This window comes from Bison bison, unplaced genomic scaffold (assembly GCF_000754665.1).
Source record: "Bison bison bison isolate TAMUID 2011002044 unplaced genomic scaffold, Bison_UMD1.0 scf7180017864166, whole genome shotgun sequence".
Taxonomy (NCBI): Eukaryota; Metazoa; Chordata; class Mammalia; order Artiodactyla; family Bovidae; genus Bison; species Bison bison.
In genome coordinates this window covers 1,169,912-1,191,029 of record NW_011494738.1, presented here as the reverse complement: position 1 = coordinate 1,191,029, position 21,118 = coordinate 1,169,912, and the positions used below count along the sequence as shown (strand labels likewise).

The following is a 21,118-nucleotide window of genomic DNA, read 5'->3' as shown; positions in this document are numbered from 1 at the left end:
TCACAGCACGTACTGCCCCCCAAGCCAGGATAATGCTCATTTTACAGAGGAGATGATCAAGACCCTAGAAGATCACTGGTTTGCCCATAGCTCCACAGCTGCTAAAGAGCCCAGTCACAGACCTGAGTGACTCAGATCACAGCACCTTTGGGGAGGGGGCCATCTCTAATAGGACAGGCTCACTCCTTCCGCACACTGTCTAGCACAGTGTGTTACAAATGTGGATGCTTACTGACAAACAATTAATCTCAAAAATACACAAGCAACTCCTGCAGCTCAATTCCAGAAAAATAAGCGACCCAGTCCAAAAAATGGGCAAAAGAACTAAACAGACATTTCTCCAAAGAAGACATACAGATGGCTAACAAACACATGAAAAGATGCTCAACATCAGTCACTATCAGACAACTGCAAATCAAAACCACAATGAGGTACCATCCCACACCAGTCAGAATGGCTGCTATCAAAAAGTCTACAAACAATAAATGCTGGAGAGGGTGCGGAGAAAAAGGAACCCTCTTACACTGTTGGTGGGAATGTAAACTAGTACAGTCACTATGGAGAACAATGTGGAGATTCCTTAAAAAATTGGAAATAGAACTGCCATACGACCCAGCAATCCCACTGCTGGGCATACACACTGAGGAAACCAGAAATGAAGGAGACACGTGTACCCCAATGTTCATCGCAGCACTGTTTACAATAGCCAGGACATGGAAGCAACCTAGATGTCCATTGGCAGACGAATGGATAAGAAAGCTGTGGTACATATACACAATGGAGTATTACTCAGATTTTAAAAAGAATGCATTTAAATCAGTTCTGATGAGGTGGATGAAACTGGAGCCTATTATACAGAGCGAAGTCAGAAAGAAAAACACCAATACAGTATATTAATCAATATATATGGAATTTAGAAAGATGGTAACGATGACCCTATATGCGAGACAGCGAAAGAAACAGATGTAAAGAACAGACTGTTGGACTCTGTGGGAGAAGGCAAGGGTGGGATGATTTGAGAGAAGAGCATTGAAATATGTATATTATCATATGTGAAATAGATTGCCAGTCCGTGCACGCCAGTCCACACTTTAGTGCCTGAGGCAGGGTGCTCAGGGCTGGTGCACTGGGATGACCCAGAGGGATTGGATGGGGAAGGAGGTGGGAGGGGGGGTTCAGGATGGAGAACAGATGTATACCCATGGCTGATTCATGTCAATGTATGGCAAAAACCACCACAATATTGTAAAGTAATTAGCCTCCAATTAAAAAAATAAATAAAAATTTTAAAATGCTACTAAATGATAAAAATTAAAAAAAAAAAAACCAACAAATATGGATGCTTGAGTGAGACCTTGTGACAACAGATGTTTTCATGTTTACCATCAGAACCACAACTCTATGTCTGCTTTTTCTACTACTTGACAGCGCATCCTCAAAATCTCTCTCTTGTGAAGCTTGCCTGCACTATTCTGGGACTGCTGAGCACGTCAGGGGCTTTGGGCAGGAAGGCATGGGACTCTCCATGACTCAGTCTTCCCAGTGGCCTCATGCTTCCTGCACCCTCCCAGGATGGAGCTGACAGCAACAGCAGCTTGAAGGACTCTGTCTAGACTTGCTTCATGGCAGTGGTGACCATCCACAAGCTGTGGCCTCTTTTCTTTGCCCTAGATGAAGGAAGTGTGGAACTGTTGGCCTCCAGGCAGAGCCAACCCCACCTGGGCTTCTCTCCTAAGTCTCTACAGCCAAGGAAATGCTGACTACAGCTCACTGCGACTTTAATAAATGTCTTCATTTGTTTATAACCATGGGGTGAGGGAGGCCTACTGAAGGTAGAAAAGCACCGAAGCCACAAAGAAAAGAGATTAAAAACCTGGGCCACATAATCATCCAAAATTTGGAGCCATAAAAACATCACAAAGTTAAAATAACATTTAAATGTCTGCAGCATGTAAAACAAGCTAAGGCTAATATTCAGTATGTCAATAATTCTTACAATTCATTAATAAGGTGAACCATTTAATAAAAAGGGGGAAAGAATATAAAGAGGTACTTCATAGTAAAAGAAATAGAAATGGAAAACGGCAAAGGAAAATATTCCATTTCTCACGGTAAACAAAAATACAATTAAAACACTAAAATGTTATAGTTCATCAAACTAGCAAACATTAAAAAAACAGGTAATATCCAGTGTTGGAATTTCAGTTTGACCTACCAAGAAAAAAAGAAGACAGAGAATTCAAATAAATAAAATTATAAAGGAAAGAGGAGACATTACAACTGATACCACAGAAATACAAAGGATCCTAAGAGACTACTATGAACAACTGTGCTGTATTCAGTCACTCAGTCATGTCTGACTCTTTGTGGCCCCATGGACTGCAGCCTACCAGGCTTCTCTGTCCATGGAATTTCCCAGGCAAGAATACTGGAATGGATTGGCATTTCCTACTCCAGGGGATCTTCACAACCCAGAGATCGAGACCACGTCTCTTGCTTTGGCAGGCAGTCTCTTTATCACAGCGCCACGTTATAGCCCAGCAAATTGGACAACCTGGAATAAATTGATAAATATACAACCAATCAACACTGAATCATGAAGAATTAGAAAATCTGAACTGCCAGTAATGAATAAGGAGATTAAATCAATAATTTAAAACTTACCAACAAAGAAAAGTTCAGGACTAGATAGCTCCACTGGTGAATTCCAATCCTTTTTAAACTCTTCCAAATAATTGACCTGAATAGAATTCCAAAGAAGACATATAAATGGCCAAGTAGTACATGAAAAGGTACTCAATTATCAGGGAAATGTAAATCAAAACTACCATGAGATATCATTTAAATCTGTTAGAATGGTTATTCTCAAAAAGACAGGTGATAAGACAAATACTATATAATCTCACTTACATGTGGAATCTAAAAAAGCCAAACTCATTGAAACAAAGTAGACTGGTGGTTCCAGGGGCTTACAGGGTGGGGAAAATGAGGAGATTTTGGTCAGAATATAAACTATCAGTTGTAAGAGGACTGAGTTCTAGGGATCTAATGTACAGCATGGTGACCATAGTTCAGTTCAGTTCAGTCACTCAGCCGTGTCCAACTCTTTGCAACCCCATGAATCGCAGCACGCCAGGCCTCCCTGTCCATAGCCAACTCCTGGAGTTCACTCAGACTCACGTCCATCAAGTCGGTGATGCCATCCAGCCATCTCATCCTCTGTCGTTCCCTTCTCCTCCTGTCCCCAGTCCCTCCCAGCATCAGAGTCTTTTCTAATGAGTCAACTCTTCGCATGAGGTTGCCAAAGTACTGGAGTTTCAGCTTTAGCATCATTCCTTCCAAAGAACACCCAGGGCTGATCTCCTTTAGAATGGACTGGTTGGATCTCCTTGTAGTCCAAGGGACTCTCCAGAGTCCTCTCTAACACCACAGTTCAAAAGCATCAATTCTTCCATAGTTAACAATACTGTATTACATACTTGTAAGTTGCTAAGAGTAAATCTTTATATGTTCTCACCATAACAACAATAACAAAATAGTAACTATGTGAGGTGATAGTTGTGCTAACTAACCTTATTGTGATAACAATTTCATAATCTTTGTGTATCAGATCATCACTTGTATACCTTAAACTTACAGAATATTATACATCAATTATATCTCAATAAAAATAGAAGGAAAGAGAAAGAAAATATCCAGTGTTGGGAGTTAGGAGGGCAGTTATGTCGGATCAAATTTTAAAATATGCTGTGCTCCTTGACTCAGCATTCTAACAGTTAACCTAGAGAAATGTATGCACAGAGAAGAAATGTTTAAAAGCACAGACAGAAATGTTAATCACAACACTGTTTATCAAAGCATACCACTAGGAATAAAAGTCCTCTAGTAAAGGTGTGGCCTAATAAGGCAGGAGATAGTCATCTCAGGGAATGTCACACAGCCATTAGAAAGAACAGATGAAAATGATATGCTGAGCACTGACATGGAAAGGTTTCCAAGACACAGGAAGTGAAAACAGTGAGCTGCTTATCAATACGCATGGTGTAATCTATTCCTATTTTAAACATGTAACCCTGTGAAACCACCCATTTTTATATGTACATACATGTCTGCATAAATGCATAGAAATACATCTGGAAAGTTGTCTCTGGGGAGCAGAGTGGGTTTGTTTCCAGGTAGCCCAGTGGAGAGGCTCTTGCTCTGGCTATTCTGCTGGTTGATATTTTTACAAAAAGTATGTATTCACATATTACTCCTGCAATTTTAAAGTAGAAAAGAACTAGCATAGGCCCAGGGTTGCTGAAGAGCAGACCTATAAAATCCATTAGGTCTGCCTTCCCTCTGGGGGCCCACAGAGACTGACCAGGGTCTGGAGATGGAGAGTGAGGTAGAGAAAAGCAGTGCCAGCCCCACCCACGTGCCAGTGAGTCCCCTGACTTGGTGATTTTATTTTCCGCTGTGTCTCAGGTCAGGTCCCTTGAGAAACAGACTCTGAGACATCTACACACAAGAGGTTTACTGAGAAGAGCTCTTGAGAACAACACCTCTGGGAAAGAAGACAGGACTGAGCAGAGGGAGAGGCTGGGCTATGTCGCAACAAAGGCCTGAGCAGACCCAGAAGAAGCTCTGGAGCCAGAGGGTTCTTCAGAGGTGTCCCCGCGTGGGGGCAGGGGGCTGGGCCTTTGCACCTCCTTCTTCACAGACCAGTCACTGGATGTGGGCTGCCTCTGGGAAGAAGTGAAACTTTGGCCAAAGCAGCCCTCTTCAGCTGAGGGGCCGATTCTGGGATAGACCCAGCTGTGGGCAGCAGCTGGAGGAATGAACACCTCAGTCCTGAAGGGGAGTCTAGGAAGTGCACCATGTCTTGGGGAATCTGGAGCTAAGGGAGCATTTGTCTCAACGCTGATTCCTTCAAAGATGTCAGGTTGCAAAAATGAGGAAAAAATTCAGATGGACCTAGCACCAGTGCTAAGCCCCTAACCTGCACTGTCTTCTTTAAACCTCACAAGTCTGGGGTGAGTACCAATATTCTGTTTTACAAGTACTAATATAATTTGGTTTATAGATGAAATTGAAGAAATTATACAAAAATTATACAATGCAGAGGAACTTGAAAGCTCAGAGAAGTGAAGTAATTTGCCAAAGGTTATAGAGCTGTTGAGTAACACAGAAAGGTTTCAGGCTAGGTCTGGCAGAGTCCAGAGCCACCAAGAGGGGAGGTGGTTTACAAAGACTCAAAACGCTCAGCCAGGACAGAGAAAAATAAGAGCAACAACTGAGAGGCGTCAAGAAGGTAATTAGTGCCATTCTTCGGAATAGCAGGTTGGAAAAGAGATGTCCAGGTGCCACACAGAAGTCCCGGCCCCGTTCATTGTATAAAGAAAATCAAGTATGTAATTCTCTACATATTGTATGATGCTAAAGTTAGCATGTTTTAAAACATGCAAATCAGTCAGTCAGTTCAGTCGCTCAGTCGTGTCTGACTCTTTGCAACCCCATGAATTGCAGCACGCCAGGCCTCCCTGTCCATCACCAAACTCCCAGAGTTCACCCAAACTCATGTCCATCGAGTTGGTGATTCCATCGAGTCGGTGATGCCATCGAGCCATCTCATCCTCTATCATCCCCTTCTCCTCCTGCCCCCAATCCCTCCCAGCATCAGGGTCTTTTCCAATGAGTCAGCTCTTCGCATCAGGTGGCCAAAGTATTGGAGTTTCAGCTTTAGCATCAGTCCTTCCAAAGAATACCAGGACTGATCTCCTTTAGAATGGACTGGTTGAATCTCCTTGCAGTTCAAGGGACTCTCAAGAGTCTTCTCCAACACCACAGTTCAAAAGCATCAATTCTTCGGTGCTCAGCTTTCTTCACAGTCCAACTCTCACATGCATACATGACTATTGGAAAAACCATAGCTTTGACTAAATGGACTTTTGTTGGCAAAGTAATATCTCTGCTTTTGAATATGCTATCTAGGTTGGTCAGAACTTTTCTTCCAAGGAGTAAGCTTATTTTAATTTCATGGCTGCAGTCACCATCTGCAGTGATTTTGGAGCCCCCAAAATAAAGTCTGACAATGTTTCCACTGTTTCCCCATCTATTTCCCATGAAGTGATGGGACCAGATGCTATGATCTTAGTTTTCTGAATGTTGAGCTTTAAGCCAACTTTTTCACTCTCCTCTTTCACTTTCATCAAGAGGCTTTTTACTTTCTGCCATAAGGGTGGTGTCATCTGCATATCTGAGGTTATTGATATTTCTCCTGGAAATCTCGATTCCAGCTTGTGCTTCTTCCAGCCCAGCGTTTCTCATGATGTACTCTGCATATAAGTTAAATAAGCAGGGTGACAATATACAGCCTTGACGTACTCCTTTCTCTATTTGGAACTAGTCTGTTGTTCCATGTCCAGTTCTAACTGTTGCTTCCTGACCTGCATATAGGTTTCTCAAGAGGCAGGCAAATATTTACTATTTATTATTAATATTTACTATTATTTATTATTGATATATATTACTTTTAATACAAACAAATAAGTATAAAGACATGTAGGAGAGAAACACCTGTGGAGTGATGGGGGCTGGATGAGAAGCCATTTAAGAAGCTTCCATATATATTCATATCATACTAATTCTTAAACTGGGTGAGAAGTACAACAATATTTATTATATAATTGTCTCTACAAAAGGTAGAAAGGATAATTTAATACCTTTTGGATTGTGAAACAGTTCATAAAATTGTTTTTCCAAAAGGAAAGTGTTCAGATAAGAAAGCTTATAATAGCTAAGCACATTATTTAAACTTGTACTTGGTACTTGTTTATTTTAATCCTTACTCTAATTTGAGGTGTTATATGACTTAAAAATAGAAGATGTATATTAATAAATGTACAGATCCTTTAACAAAGACTTATCATTGAAAAATCCTGCTGAGTGTGTGCAAAGGATGGCCCATGTGTCAAGTCTTTAACCCATTCTAATGATGTACCTATTACCCACCTGGATCTTTTATGGAAATAGGATAAAAATACACACAGGATTGACATGTAATGTACACACCGGATTGACAGGCCTTGTTCTTCAGTCTGCAGGTGTTCACACAGGAAGCCAATGCCCGCCCTCCCCCACACACCGTGATGCATGTGATCCACAGCCCTTCGTTCTGTCACAGTCTGCCCCTGTGCAGGGCACAGTACATTAGGTTTCTCGTCTCCAAATACACAGGTTCCACCTGCCTCACCAGCTGCCCAGGGTCTCCTCTAATCCCTAAGCACATCCCTAGCTCTCCTGGGCTACAGATGACCCAGCTTCCTCCTCTTAGGATTGCATGGCAGAAGTGCTCGAGGTAGCGTTGCTGCTTGAGGGACAGTGGAGAAGGGGGTGCAGAAACTAGAGGTGAAGAGCATACCCCATGCTGCTCTTGGGGAGTAAAAGCCCAGTGATACCTGGATCTCTGAGGCAGCCCATTCCTGTAAGAATCTGGAGTGTTGGGGACACCAACTCCCTTGGCTCCTTGGGGCCTCTGAGTTCCCGTGCGGGCCCCTCGGGGAAACTGGCTGGGAACCACACTGTTACTTGTGGCGTCTGGCTCAGCATGCACCAATCGCCCACAAGCCAGTGAGCGCCATGCAGGACAACAGGAAATCACCTCCAAGCAGATGGCTCACAGACCACAATCAAGACAGCAGTTTTTAAAGTGTTTTTTAAAATATTATGTAAAGCTCCAATAATTCTTTCACTGATTCAAACAAACCAATGGGAATAAAAAGATTAAATCAACGAGGAATACTAACACATCATTATCTAATATTTTTTTAAGCTACTGTTAATTGTGTTGGGTGTGCTAATGGTCTTATTTTGTTCTTTCAGAAGTCCTTACCTGTTAGAAATACTTATTCAATATTTATCCATAGAATGATATGACATTAGGAATTTGCTTTAAAAACCGCCAACAAAACAAAGTAGTGGTGGGAGGAGTGAATAAAACAAAACTGGCAGTATGTTCATTGCTGAAGCCAGGTGGTGGGTGCATGGGTCTCCTTGTCCTACACTTTTGGGTATGTTTGAAGACTTTAAAAAATTTAAAACTGAGATCTTTAGTTTCTCACCACGCATAGATGCCTTTTTTGTTTCCCTTTCTCTGCCTTTTTTCACTTACAAATGTAATATATTCTTATAAAAATGTCAAGCAATACAAGCACTGTAAATCCACTTTTCATTAATACAAGTAAGAACTATGTCATGTGTTTCTTGTCACTTTCCTGGTGGCTCAGTGGTAAAGAATATGCCTTCCAATGCAGGAGATGTGGGTTCAATCCCCGGGCCTAGAAGATCCCCTGGAGAAAGAAATGGCAACCCACTCCGATACTCTTGCCTGGAGAATCCCATGGACAGAGCAGCCTGGTGGGGTGCAGTCCATGGGCTCGCAAAGAATCAGACATGACTGAGCAACTAAGCACAAACAACAAAACTTCCTTATGCAGGACTCTGCCCAGCGCTGGTGTGTGCTCCATTTAATGCAGTTAGGATCATTGTTCCTCACACGAGCCCAGAAGGGACCTTTGAAGTTGTCTACTCTGATTCCTTCATTGCACAGATGGGAAAACTGACACCCTGAGGAGAAGGTAAGTTGGTCAGTGTCCCTGAGCTAGTTAGTGGCAAAATTATAAAAATCTCTCACAATCCTTGAGGCAAACTTTGCTGGGTAACTCTCAAGGAGACCCCTCAACCATAGGGCTGGTAAAGCCCCCATTCGTTCTGTCACCAGCACTGCCCATTCCCCCCACCCTTCTGACTTCTGGACAGAAGCTGGGGGCATGAGAGGGCAGATCCCAAACTGAAAGAAGGCCTCGGTGAGCTGCAAGCCCACTCTGCACCAGCACTCTCCCCAGCTCAGCCCCACTCACTCCACCTCTCAGGGGCCCACCCAGTGGGTGCCCTCCTTAGCTCCCACAGCCCCTCTTCCGACTCCACACCCGCCCCCTGCATGCAGTCAGTGAAGTAAACTTGCAATTTGATGCAAAAGGGAAAGTAAGAATGTGTTCTCTTAAAGCAAACAGTCAGGATACTTGTCAGGCTTAAACAGAGGGTGGGGTGGCAGATGGGAATTCACACAAAATCCTAGGTTTATGATCTAGATTCATGAGATCCATTCTCTGATCCAGAACCCCACAGGACCCAAGATCTTCAGGGGCACAGAAAGGGCCAGCTCAAAACTATTCAGCTGCAGATTTGAGTTATTGACCCAGAACTCACCCAATCTGAGCCGAGGAGAGGGGGTTTCACTGGAGGGTCTAGATCTGTGCTGTCAGCGCAGTAGCCACTGGTTACATGTGGCGACTGAACACTTGAAATATCCAGTCCCGAGTAAGATGTTCAGTCACTATGAAATGCACACCAGATTTCAAAAACAGTACAAAAATAAGAATGTAAAAAGATCTCATTAACAATTTTTATGTTGATATGTTAAAATGATGAGTGAGTGATAGTCGCTCTGTCGTGTCTGACTCTATGACTCCTTGGAAAGTAGCCTGACAGGCTCCTGTGTCCATGGAATTCTCCAGACAAGAATACTGGAATAGATTGCCATTTCAGTATTTTGGATATATGGGGTTAAAATATATTATATAAGTTATTCTGTTTCATTTCTATCACTTTACTGAAATATACTGGACATGCAATCAACTACCTGTATTTAAAGTGTTATTTAAAGAGTCCAGTTTGACATGTATATACTGGGAAGCCATCAGTACACCAATATAATGAACATGTCCATCACCCCCCCAAAAGGTTTCCTCATGCCCCTTTGTTGTCCTGCCTTCCCACCCCTCATCCTAAGATAATTACTGATATTCACTCTGTCTCTATAGAATAGTTTGCCTTTTCTAGAATTTTATGTAAGTGGAACCAGAGAGTATGCATAATTTTTTACTGCTTTCACTCAGCATAATTCTTGTGAGATTCATTCATGTTGCTGCATATATCAGGAGTTCATTTTTTCACGTGGCTAAGTAGTATTTCGTTATATAAATCTATCATAGTTTTTTGTTTGTTTGTTTTTTTATCCATTCACCTGTTGATAGACATTGGGGTTGTTTCTAATTGGGTGCTATTCCAGATAAAGTGGGCTTCTCAGGTGGTGCTAGTGGTAAAGAATCCACCTGCCAATTCAGGAGACACAAGAGACTAGGGTTCGATTCCTGGGTTGGAAAGATCCCCTGGAGTAGAAAATGGCACCCATTCCAATATTCTTGCCTGGAAAATTCCATGGGCAGAGGAACCTGGCAGGCTAGAGTCCATAGGGCCACAAAGAGTCTAACATAACTGAGTGACTGAGCACAGCACAGATAAAGTAGCTACGAACATTTGTTTATCCGTTTCTTATAACTTTCACTTTTTAAAAATACGTCAACTACGAAATGTAAAATGTGCTCATGTTGTATTTCTATTAGACAGGGCACACCTAGATTCTCTTCTCAGCCCTCTGCTTTCCTGGCTTGGGCCAACTGCCTGCTTAATTTGTGTTTAATTCAACCAGCTGGTGCCCTGGGCCAGGTGTGGAGCCAGAGCAGAGAGGTGAAGGGCCCAGGGAGGGGGGGACCCTGAATACATCACTGCTGTGTGCCCTCCTGGCCTTTCCAGGGACTGCCTCAAGGCACTGGCGATGGGACATGGAGGAGGGAAGCAGATGCATAAACGGTCACCTTGAATTCAAAATCAGAAGCCAGAAAGAGCTGCATAAAGGCTCAGTTGATGTAGAGGAGGAGGCACGTGTGTCTAGGGAGTCTGGGAAGGTTTTCCCAGGAGACGACACTGGCACTGGGTCTTGGAGGGAGAGAATTCACAAACCAGAGTAGGGGGAGGAGTTTCTAAGTACAAGAGAAAGCTCTGAAATTCCCTGGAGCAAGGCTGGTGCCATGGACTGGGAACTCTGGACAGAGAGGAGGGCATGAGATGAAGGTGGTGAGAGCACAGGCTGGAGAGGGGCTGGCAGTCAGAATGAAGGGTCTGCTCCGCCATGCAGAGTATCCATGCAGTGATACTCACAAGCTAGGGAAGAGAGCCAGGCCAGAAGGCACTTTAGAAAAACCCCAGGGTCGGGGAAGAAAACAGGAGTGATGACTACTTGGGCAGTGCCGGTGTACAGACAAGGACTAAGTTCTGGAGAGTTCAGAAGCTGATTGAACACGAATTGGCAACTAGCTGATGTGAGGCCCACAGAAGAGCACCACCCTGGGGTCCCCTACAGCTGGGCTCTGGGGTGGAAGTCATCCTCTCCTGCATAGATTCTGGCTACAACATCCCCCAAAGGTGTCCCTCTCACCCTGTCAAGACCACCCACCCCACTGCTGGTACAGAGAGATTTAAACTCCACAAGTGTCTCCTAGCAGTTCCCCCTGTGGCTTTCTACCACCTATAAGATGAAATCTCACTTCCTTAAATGTTCATGAAGCCCTGGGCAAGCTGGGCCCACCTACCCACATGCGCAAGTACACATGTGTACATACATGTTCGTGTACACACACATACACGTACTCATACACACCAGAGCCCTGGCTTTCCAACTCCATGATCTCTTGGTGTGAGGGTCTTGTCACATGGCTTCGCCCAGACTGAACACAAAACCCTCCTCCTTCCAGGCATGGTTTAGGCTCCTGAGGCCTTCCAACCTCTGCATCCGAGGCACTCTGTGCAGCTCTAACCTCTTTCATGCTCACTAAACTGTCACTTCTTGAGGGCAATGTCTAAGTCTTTTGTTTCTGGAACTGGATTGCTGGAAATAGATGTGAGAATAACCTGGTGCTGGCAGTAATTGCCTTGGGAAAGCAGAGATGAGGGCAGAGCCCCAAGACAACACTCCAGGCAACAGAATTTCTGACCCAACGCAACATGGAAAGAGGGTCAGAGGTCATCTCTCCATTCTCTACTCTGCAAAGTCCTGGGAAGGCTTATTTTGTCAAAGGGGAAAAAGCTGTATGGAGACAAGAAAAGACAACCAGAGGTCCCTGCCATTAACATGTTAGTAATTAAGGTGACTATGATAGAATAACGGAGAAGGCAATGGCACCCCACTCCAGTACTCTAGCTTGGAAAATCCCATGGACGGAGGAGACTGGTAGGCTGCAGTCCATGGGGTTGCTAAGAATCGGACACGACTGAGCGACTTCACTTTCACTTTTCACTTTCATGCATTGGAGAAGGAAATGGCAACCCACTGCAGTGTTCTTGCTTGGAGAATCCCAGGGACAGGGGAGCCTAGTGGGCTGCCGTCTATGGGGTCGCACAGAGTCCGACACGACTGAAGTGACTTAGCATAGCATAGAATAGCATGATAGAATAAGCATACGTAAAAGGACAAAGAAACATTGGATATCCACCATTTTAAAAAGAGCAACAAAAAATGTGATTTACAGGTCAAGTCTGCATGAAATTAACTGAATATTTATTGAGCTCCTGCAATGTCATCAGGTCGTCCTCAAGCTGTAAATGATGCCACAAGTGAACCTAAGTTGTCCTCCCTTGTCTCCAAGTGTTACCACTCATACTAGGAAGCAAGGTCCATGCTCAGGAGGACATTTGGGGATCAACCCATCCCCAGGTGAGGAGGCCCAGTAAATCAATATCACAGGTGTCTGGAAAGGGGCTTCCCAACTTTTCTGTGCATTTGCAGTTCCCAAAAGCAGATTCTGATCCAGTAGTTCTGGGGCTCAAGATGCTGCCTTTCTCACAGGTTCCCAGCAGAGGCCCCAGCTGTGGGTCTGGGCCCCACTTTGAATAGCCAGGACCTTAGTGATGAAGAGAACCACGTGAGCTGGGAAAGCTCCACACACAGAACTGAAGGAGAGGGGGACTGGACAAAGCAGGGGGGCATCCGGGGAGGGCAGCCTGAACAGGGACGTGGGACAGAGGCAAGCTCACAACAGGAGAGAACCCTGGTACAGGAAGTCCATAGGCTGGAAGTGAAAATACTCATTAGCCAGCGGCAGGAGTGGGACAGGACTGAATTATGTGGAGTCTTAAATGCCACACTCAAGAGCTGCAATTTAATTCAAAAGGGGAAACTGAGCTGGAGTTGGTTCTTGAGTCATATTTAGCTGACACATTCAGGAAAAATAGAGGGAAAAGTAAGGAATATATATATCCACGCAGAGGAGGAGGTGAAATAGAACATGGTTCCTCTCACTCCTTACTTTAAGACACTGAGGTCAGCTCTTTGTTTCCGTGTTCCCACCCCCTACCCTCCATCTCTTTGCCTAAATCCAGGCCCTGCCCCCTGAGTCTTTTGGCTCTAGAAGCCTTTCAAGTCTCAGATGATCCATGAACATGAGGAAAGAAACCTTCTACGGTTCTGCACAGCCTTTCTTTCTTTCTGTGAATGTATAAACAATTCCACAGCACATGATAAAAGCAAGGGGAGGGGGGACCCACATTAATTTCCTTGAGGCAAATGATAAGCTGGCAGGTCTGGCTCTATGGGAGGAGATAAAAGTTCCAAACACAGCCAAGTGGCTCTCGGGATCCGAGCCTGGTACGGATGCAAATTAAAATAAAAACTATATAAACAGCCGCACAATTGCACCATTCAGGGCTCTTTCATTAGAAGCCAGCTCTCCAGCACCACTGCCCACAAAGACAACTTCTCTTTCTTTTCCCTCCTAACGAATTTCCAAGCTGATCAACAAAAGGAGGCTAAGGACAAAAGCAGTTCTAATTGATGAGGCTCTGGGGAGAAGGTCGTTGGGGAGATTCATTTTATGTGTGTAAATCAAAAAGCAAATGTGATGTGTCAGACTAGCTGAGGATGGGCCTCCCGCTGGGGATCGCGGAGGTGCCAAGTCCCTCCTCTCAAGGTTGGGCGCAGCCGGATAACAACCCAACGGTCACATGAACCAGCCAGATCTCCCAGTGCCTGAAAGAGCCAATTTCCCCAAATGCCACCTCATGCAAGAGGACCTACCCAACAGCCAGACCCAGCGTGCAACCACTCACTACTGTGGCAGCCTCTCCTGTATATTGCAGAGGACAGAGTTCACTGGCTGTATTATCATGAAGCCTCTTTAAGCTGGGGAATCACTGGCGTGAGGAAACACAGTATTACCAAAATCCACCACTTGTTGAACATTCAAGCTCCAGAGGGGATCTCTGCTCATAAACTATATGCCTCCCTGATTTTTTTTCCCACTTGGTTCGTATTTCTAATCACTTAGGCCATGCCAGAAACCTCTTCTAGTGACAGTGTCTTCAACTGTATCATTCATCCATACACCCTACTCTGCAGCCAGGAAGATTTCGTCACAGTTCCAGATCCTTTTACACTCATCCCCCCAACCCACACTCCTCCCCAAGCTTGGAATTCCCTACTATTCCCCTGCTGTCCTCCTACATCATCTTCACCTCATGAACCTCATGTTTTCTCAATAATCTTTGATCTACTCATCTCATCGGAGAAGGCAATGGCACCCCACTCCAGCACTCTTGCCTGGAAAATCCCATGGACGGGGGAGCCTGGTGGGCTGCCGTTTACGGGGTCGCACAGAGTCGGACACGCCTGAAGCGACTTAGCAGCAGCAGCCCTCATCTCATGGGCTATTGGGAGACTCAAATGAAATGAATGTGAAGTAACTACAAATGGCACAAATATTTATAGTTACACAGAAATGCCTTAGTTGAGGCTATAGCACTCGACCATTTAGTGACTACCAAAAATCTATTGTTAAATGAGACTTCTTTTTTTAGCCAGTAGGACAAATGAAAATTCTTGCACATCAATATCAGAAGGAACTCCCAACATTTTTAAATGATAGAAAGCCAAACAGCGAAAGCGAGTCATCCCCTATTGGTCCCTTTGTGGTTCCCCAGATTATCTCAGCAGCACGTGCCTGGTACTCACACTCTGCTTCACCCAGTTAATGCTTCTAGCCACACTGATCTGACATCAAGCCAAAGGGCTGGTGCCTGGGAGAAGCAAAGACCAAACAGCGTGCTGAGGAGGAGAGAATTTTTTTTTTCTCCTGCTCTGGGTGTTGCTTTACTTTGCCCGTTTATGGAGGAGTCCATCATTTAGAAAATGAACTGCGTTTGCAGTCTCAGTGAGGGCAGCTGCTGTGGATGAAGGCCTTGTGTTCTTCCCGCTTATATCCTAAGAAGCAAAGGGGGAGCAGAGAGAGATATGAAAGGCTCATGACCAGACTGCCCTTTCTACCCTCCCCAGCCAGCTGGGTGGTCACAGAGCTCTATAGTTATTCTCTCATTTTCCCAGTTGATAAGGATAAGGGAGGTGCTATCTGCCACAGACACCCTCAGCTTTAGGAGAGGACAACCATAGCACTGTTGGGTAACAGCACATGACCCAGCACTATTTTCCTCAACACTTCCAAGCCCTGGCTGCCCTGGACAATGCTGCTGAAAAGATAACAAGGTGGGGTTGATATGCTCAGGTCTTTTCCAAACCACACTCACATCATTACTTGTGAGAACTTCCTACGGCTGCCACAACAAATTACCACAACCTGGGTGGCTTAAAACTACAGAAATGGAGTTTAGAAAGATGGTAACAATAACCCTGTGTACGAGACAGCAAAAGAGACACTGATGTATAGAACAGTCTTATGGACTCTGTGGGAGAGGGAGAGGGTGGGAAGATTTGGGAGGATGACATTGAAACATGTAAAATATCATGTAAGAAACGAGTTGCCAGTCCAGGTTCGATGAACGATACTGGATGCTTGGGGCTAGTGCACTGGGACGACCCAGAGAGATGGTATGGGGAGGGAGGAGGGAGGAGGGTTCAGGATGGGGAACACATGTATACCTGTGGCAGATTCATTTTGATATTTGGCAAAACTAATACAATTATGTAAATTTTAAAAATAAAATAAAATTAAAAAAAAAAAAAGACACCAACAGAAGTTTCCAGGTGCTGACCATTTTTTGGTCTCACATTTTCCCCTAATCTACTCCAAAGTGACTTGCTTCCCCCAGGTGAAGTGGCTGACATTTAAATGGCAGCTGCTCATACAAATAAATAAAGTTTCTATTCCTGCCAAAAAAAAAAAAAACTACAGAAATGTATTATCTCACAATTGTGGAAGCCAGAAGTTCAAAGTCAAGGTGTGGACAGGGTTGGTTCCTGCTGGAGGCTCTGGAGGAAAATCCATTCCATGTCTCCACCAGGGGCACTTGATGGCACTGCTTGGCTTGGGGCTCTATGGCTGTAATTCCTGCCTCTGAGTTCATATGACCTTTTCCTTTTTGAGTCTGTGTCCTTCTCTCTTTTGAGGACACCTGTCAGTGGACCTAGCACCCACTCTAAGTCCAAGATGATCTTGAATCTTTGTATCTGCAAAGATCTTTTTTTCCAATGAAGTCAACTTTGCAGGTTCCAGAGACACATCTTTGGGGTGACCCCTATTCGATCCACGACAAAGGGAAAGGCAGATGAGCACCTAAACAAAGGGAAAGGGAGACGAGGAGGAAACTACCCTGAAACTGTTGAAACCTTCAAGAATTCATGGGGCAAAGTGGGGAGGGGAGTTATTCAGCCAAATTATGGTAACAAGGGCTGTGGAGTACTGAATGGACATTCAGCATGGCTGCAGTAGGGAAGAAGGGTGCCCTCCACTGAGACCACCACTGAGAGGGCACCATACAGCTGCAACAGCAGAGTCACTGGCAAAGAGCCACCTCATCCATCCCTTGCTCCCACTTACTCACCCTCTTCCTCCTGCTTCATTTACCCCGACTGGGTAACCTATGAATCACCCGTCTTTTTTTAATTCCCTAGGGGATTAAGCGAGATGGCATCCTGGGCTGAGCCCTGGAAACTCTCCCAGAAGCCTGTTAATGAACTTTGCCTGCCTGCCTTGTGAAAGTCAGTCAGCTCTGTCCTCTGAGAGGCTGCTCAGATGACCACACTTTCGTGCTTGGTTTGTGAACACAGATGCAGCACTTAACTGTCTTCTGCTGCTATTCATGTTTACCAAAGGAAAAGCCCTCCAAAACTTAGTGCACAAAATCCCAATTTAAGGATCAAAAAAAGGTACACCGTGTATAAAAATTCTAAAAGATCCTTTCTCCCAGGAAGAAAATACTGAGTGAATCACCATTCCCAAGTTTCAAAGGAACAGTTCCTTAAGTTTCCCTTCAAAGAAATCCCTGCAGTGTGTAAATAGATAGAGAAGATGTGTCAGTGATAGCTACCAATAAAGCGTCTGAGTCTGAGATGTCAGGCCTTCAGTCAAGGCCATGCCTATAACACATCCTTGTACATGTGTGTGTGTGTTAAGTCACTTTAGTCATGTCCAACTCTTTGTTACCCTATGGACTGTAACCCACCAGGCTCCTCTGTCCATGGGAATTCTCCAGGCAAGAATACTGGAGTGAGTTTCCATTTCCTTCTCCAATAACATGTCCTTAGGTCTTGTTTTTAGGCCTGGAGTTCATTAACAAATTAATAGTCGAAAGTCAAACTTTTCTCTACAGTGCTAGGAAGAGGAAGTCTGGCAAATGTGGTCTGAAAAACGTCTATGGATCGGTTGAAGGGCAGGTATTTGTTGAGTGTGTACCTTGCATGGGTCACTCTACTGAATATCAAGAGTACAGCAGGGACGGAAATTCAGACATGGCCCTTCATAGAGATGGAGGAGAGGAGATGGTAAACTGACTATCACACAAGTAATTGTAGTTGAGCTAAGTGGTACAAAGCAAGAGCATGGACAGTTGTGGAATCACACACAAGGCTCTTGCATACCTAGGAGATGATATGGATGGAAATAAAGGAAATAGGTACTTTGCCCCCAGTGATGATGAAATGTCCAATGAGTCTCCTCTGAAGGTTTTATATATACTCCCTCTCCTTTCTCAAGGATAGAGATCTTGCCCCTCTAGGACCTACAAGTATTTGAAGCACATCTGCCAGCAGGTTGTCAAAGTGTGTGCCCAGTAAGCCCAAAGGGAATCCTAGAGGCCCAGAGGACAGGAGAGGGGTGCTCTTGGAAAGATGAAAGCAATAGAAACAGGTCCCAGGAGCTGAGATGAGAAAATAAGACTCTAGCCACCTAGAGTCTATTACCAAAAAAGCAAAAGAACAAATGTTGGCAAGGATGTGAAAAAACTGGAACCTTGCACATTTTTGGAGGGAATATAAAATGGTATGGCTGCTATGGAAAACAGTATAGGAGGCTCCCCCCCAAATTACAAATTGAACCACCATATGATCCAGCAATCCTACTTCTGGGTATTCATCCAAAAGCATTAAAGTCAGGATCCCAAAGAGAGGTTTGTAGTTCCAGGTTCACTGCAGCATTACTCAGAAGAGTAACGCTGAAGATATGGAAACAACCTAAATGTCCAGCAATGACTGCATAAGGAAAAGGTGGCACCTCCAAAAAGAAGGAACGCCTGCTATATGCCAAAAGAAAAACTTGACTTCCAGCTGTTGACAACAACATGGATAAGCCTTGAGGACGTTATATTGAGAGAAATAAGATGGTCATAGAAGAACAAATATTGCATGATTCCAGTTAAATGAGATACATAAAATAGCCAGATTCACAGAAGAGAGTAGTATGGTGGTTGCCAGGGGCTGGGAGGAGGGAGAAATGGAATTGCTGTTCTACAGGTATAAAATTTCAGTTATGCAAGATGAGTAACTTACAAAGTTGTAGAGATCTGCTGTTCAACACTATGACTATAGCTGACAGTATTGTGTTATTGTTCACAGCATTGCTCACAGTTTGTTAAAGAGGGTAGATCTTAAGTTAAATGTTCTTACAGAGAGAGAGAAAGGAAGGAAGATAGAAATTAAAGAAGAGGAAAAGGAAAGGAAATAAAACAGGGGAAAAAAGGAAAGAGAAAAGAAAGATAGAACTTTAGATCAGGAGTTGACCACCTGTGGCCTACAGTCAAACCCAGCCTGCCACCTGTTTTTGTACATAAAGCTTTATTGCAACCCAGCCACATTTCATTTACATATTATCTGTGGTTCTTTGGCACTACAACAGCAGAGCTGAGTGGTTGTACCAGAGGGTGCATGACCTACAAAGGCTAAAATGACCACCGTGTACAAGGGTTCAGCTGTTGGCTGTCTTCAGATTCTCCACATTTCTGTTCTTGCTGTTTTCCTACAGGAAAACTTGAATCTTTTCCATACTGCTCATTAGTCTGTCCCTGAATCCACTGACTGGGCTTAGCCTTTTCTTTTTGCCACAATTCTAATTCACAAGCTTCTAGCTTGCTACTGGTCACTGGACACATGTGACTATTTAAATGCAAATTTAAACTAATTACTTCTGGTGGTGGTGGTGGTTTACTCGCTCAGTTATGTCTGACTTTTTGTGATCCTGTGGACTGTAGCCCACCAGGCTCCTCTGTCCATGGCATTTCCCAGGAAAGAATACTGCAGTGGGTAGCCATTTCCTTTTCCAGGGGATCTTCCTGAACCAGGGATCAAACATAAGTCTCCTGCATTGCAGGCAGATTCTTTACCAACTGAGGCACCTGGGAGTCTGGGCTTTCACAAAGAGAATTTTGCCACCCCTTGCTTCAGAGCCATCGGTACTCTTAGCACTACACCAGAATGTCTTTAAACACTTACCTGTGCTGCTTTGGAGGAAGGAGGATCGAAACCTCAAGAGATGTCCATGTGCTAAGAACATCAGAGTGTACACATGAGCCCCTCCTGTGAGCCAGGCACTGTTTTAGAAATATCAATACACTCAGCCCTCACTTTGTGAGGTAGGAATAATCATCCTGATTTTACACATGAGAAAACAGAGGCTCAGAGATGTAAATTGTTGAAGTGGAAGAGCCCTATTTGAAAGTAGATCTGTCTGAGAATGTGTGAAATCACTATATCCAAATTCCTACTCTGTCTGCTGCTTAAACATTTCTACAGGATTACTGAGGAGAATTCTATAACTTTGGACAAAGAGATGATCAATAGGAACTACCACAACTGAATCCACTAACTGACAGTATTAGGCTGCCCGATAGGCCAATGCACTGTTTGGGCCCTTGGAGACTTGGAAGATTAGAGAGTCAGTTACCATTGGGTTCTTTTTGAATTCCTACAGTTGTGTACTGTGAATTCCTACAGCAGTGAGGGTGTGGGCAAAAGGGGAAAGTTTGCCTTATTGTGAGACCATCAAAGACATAGTTGCTTCCTGGCAGGCTATTATTACCCTAGTAATCACATCATAAAAATGTACACTCCTCATCCAGACAAGGGAACCAGGATTGTGAGGCAGTTCTGGCAACTACATCAACAATAAAGGAAATTTACAAGACCAGGCGGTGTTTAGTTCAAAGGAGAGAAGCTGGCTAGCTGTGCATTATGCCTTCAAGAAGCCCTGCCATATTGAGAAGAGCAGCATTCTGTGTGCTCTGTCAGACTTGAGAATGTATAACAATAGAAGTAAAATGAAAGCCAATTTTGGCTCAAAGGTTGAAAGACTGTTCCAACTACTGGAATCTAACAAAGGAAGGGATTTTTGAGATAATGATCCCACCCACCTCTGGAGATGTCCAAGCAAGAGCAAATGACAGCAGGGATGCTCTGGTATGGATTTCTGAAAAGTATGAATGTTAGACTAGCTCACCTCCACAGCACCCTCCAATTCTAAGAGCCCAAAATTCTGTAAACAAAGAGATCAGCCTGAGATCACACTAGGAAAATCAGCACTTTGAACCAAATATTAATGCTCTAACTCTATCCACATTCTAATCACAACATCTCACTAAGAGCAAGTGGCTCTTTCCAACGAAGCCCTGGGCACCTATGATCATATTCCAGGACTAACTGAATATTTATGACATAACTATAAGAATGATTTTTTAGTTTGCCAAGTGAAATTGTAAGATCTCTGGTTTTGGAGGAGGCAGCAGGGAGTGAGTGGGTGGTCAAAATAATAATATTAGCTAATATTTACACTAACTTTGCCATTTACAGGGAAATCTATGATCCAGTTAATCTTCACAACAACCCTGTTACCATGCTAGTCATTATCAGACATTGGTACAGGAAGAGGTTGCCCGGTTCCCCCAGATGGCTACAGACCTACTGAGTGACACTCCAAGACAGAAGGGACCACCTTGATAGATACCATTTTGATTCATGTCCTACAGA

General features: G+C 44.1%; 1 long non-coding RNA gene across 2 annotated transcripts in view; it reads right to left on the bottom strand.

The window, feature by feature from the left end:
* Positions 1 to 2,472: 2,472 nt before the first annotated feature.
* The window catches only part of LOC104989867, a 30,616-nt gene continuing 11,970 nt past the window's right edge, over positions 2,473 to 21,118 (bottom strand). For both annotated transcript variants that reach the window (XR_825432.1, XR_825431.1), the window contains exons 2-3: positions 2,665 to 2,740; positions 2,473 to 2,554 (exon numbers count right to left, since the gene is read on the bottom strand). This is a non-coding gene — a long non-coding RNA (uncharacterized LOC104989867). The remainder of the gene's footprint in view (positions 2,555 to 2,664; positions 2,741 to 21,118) is intronic.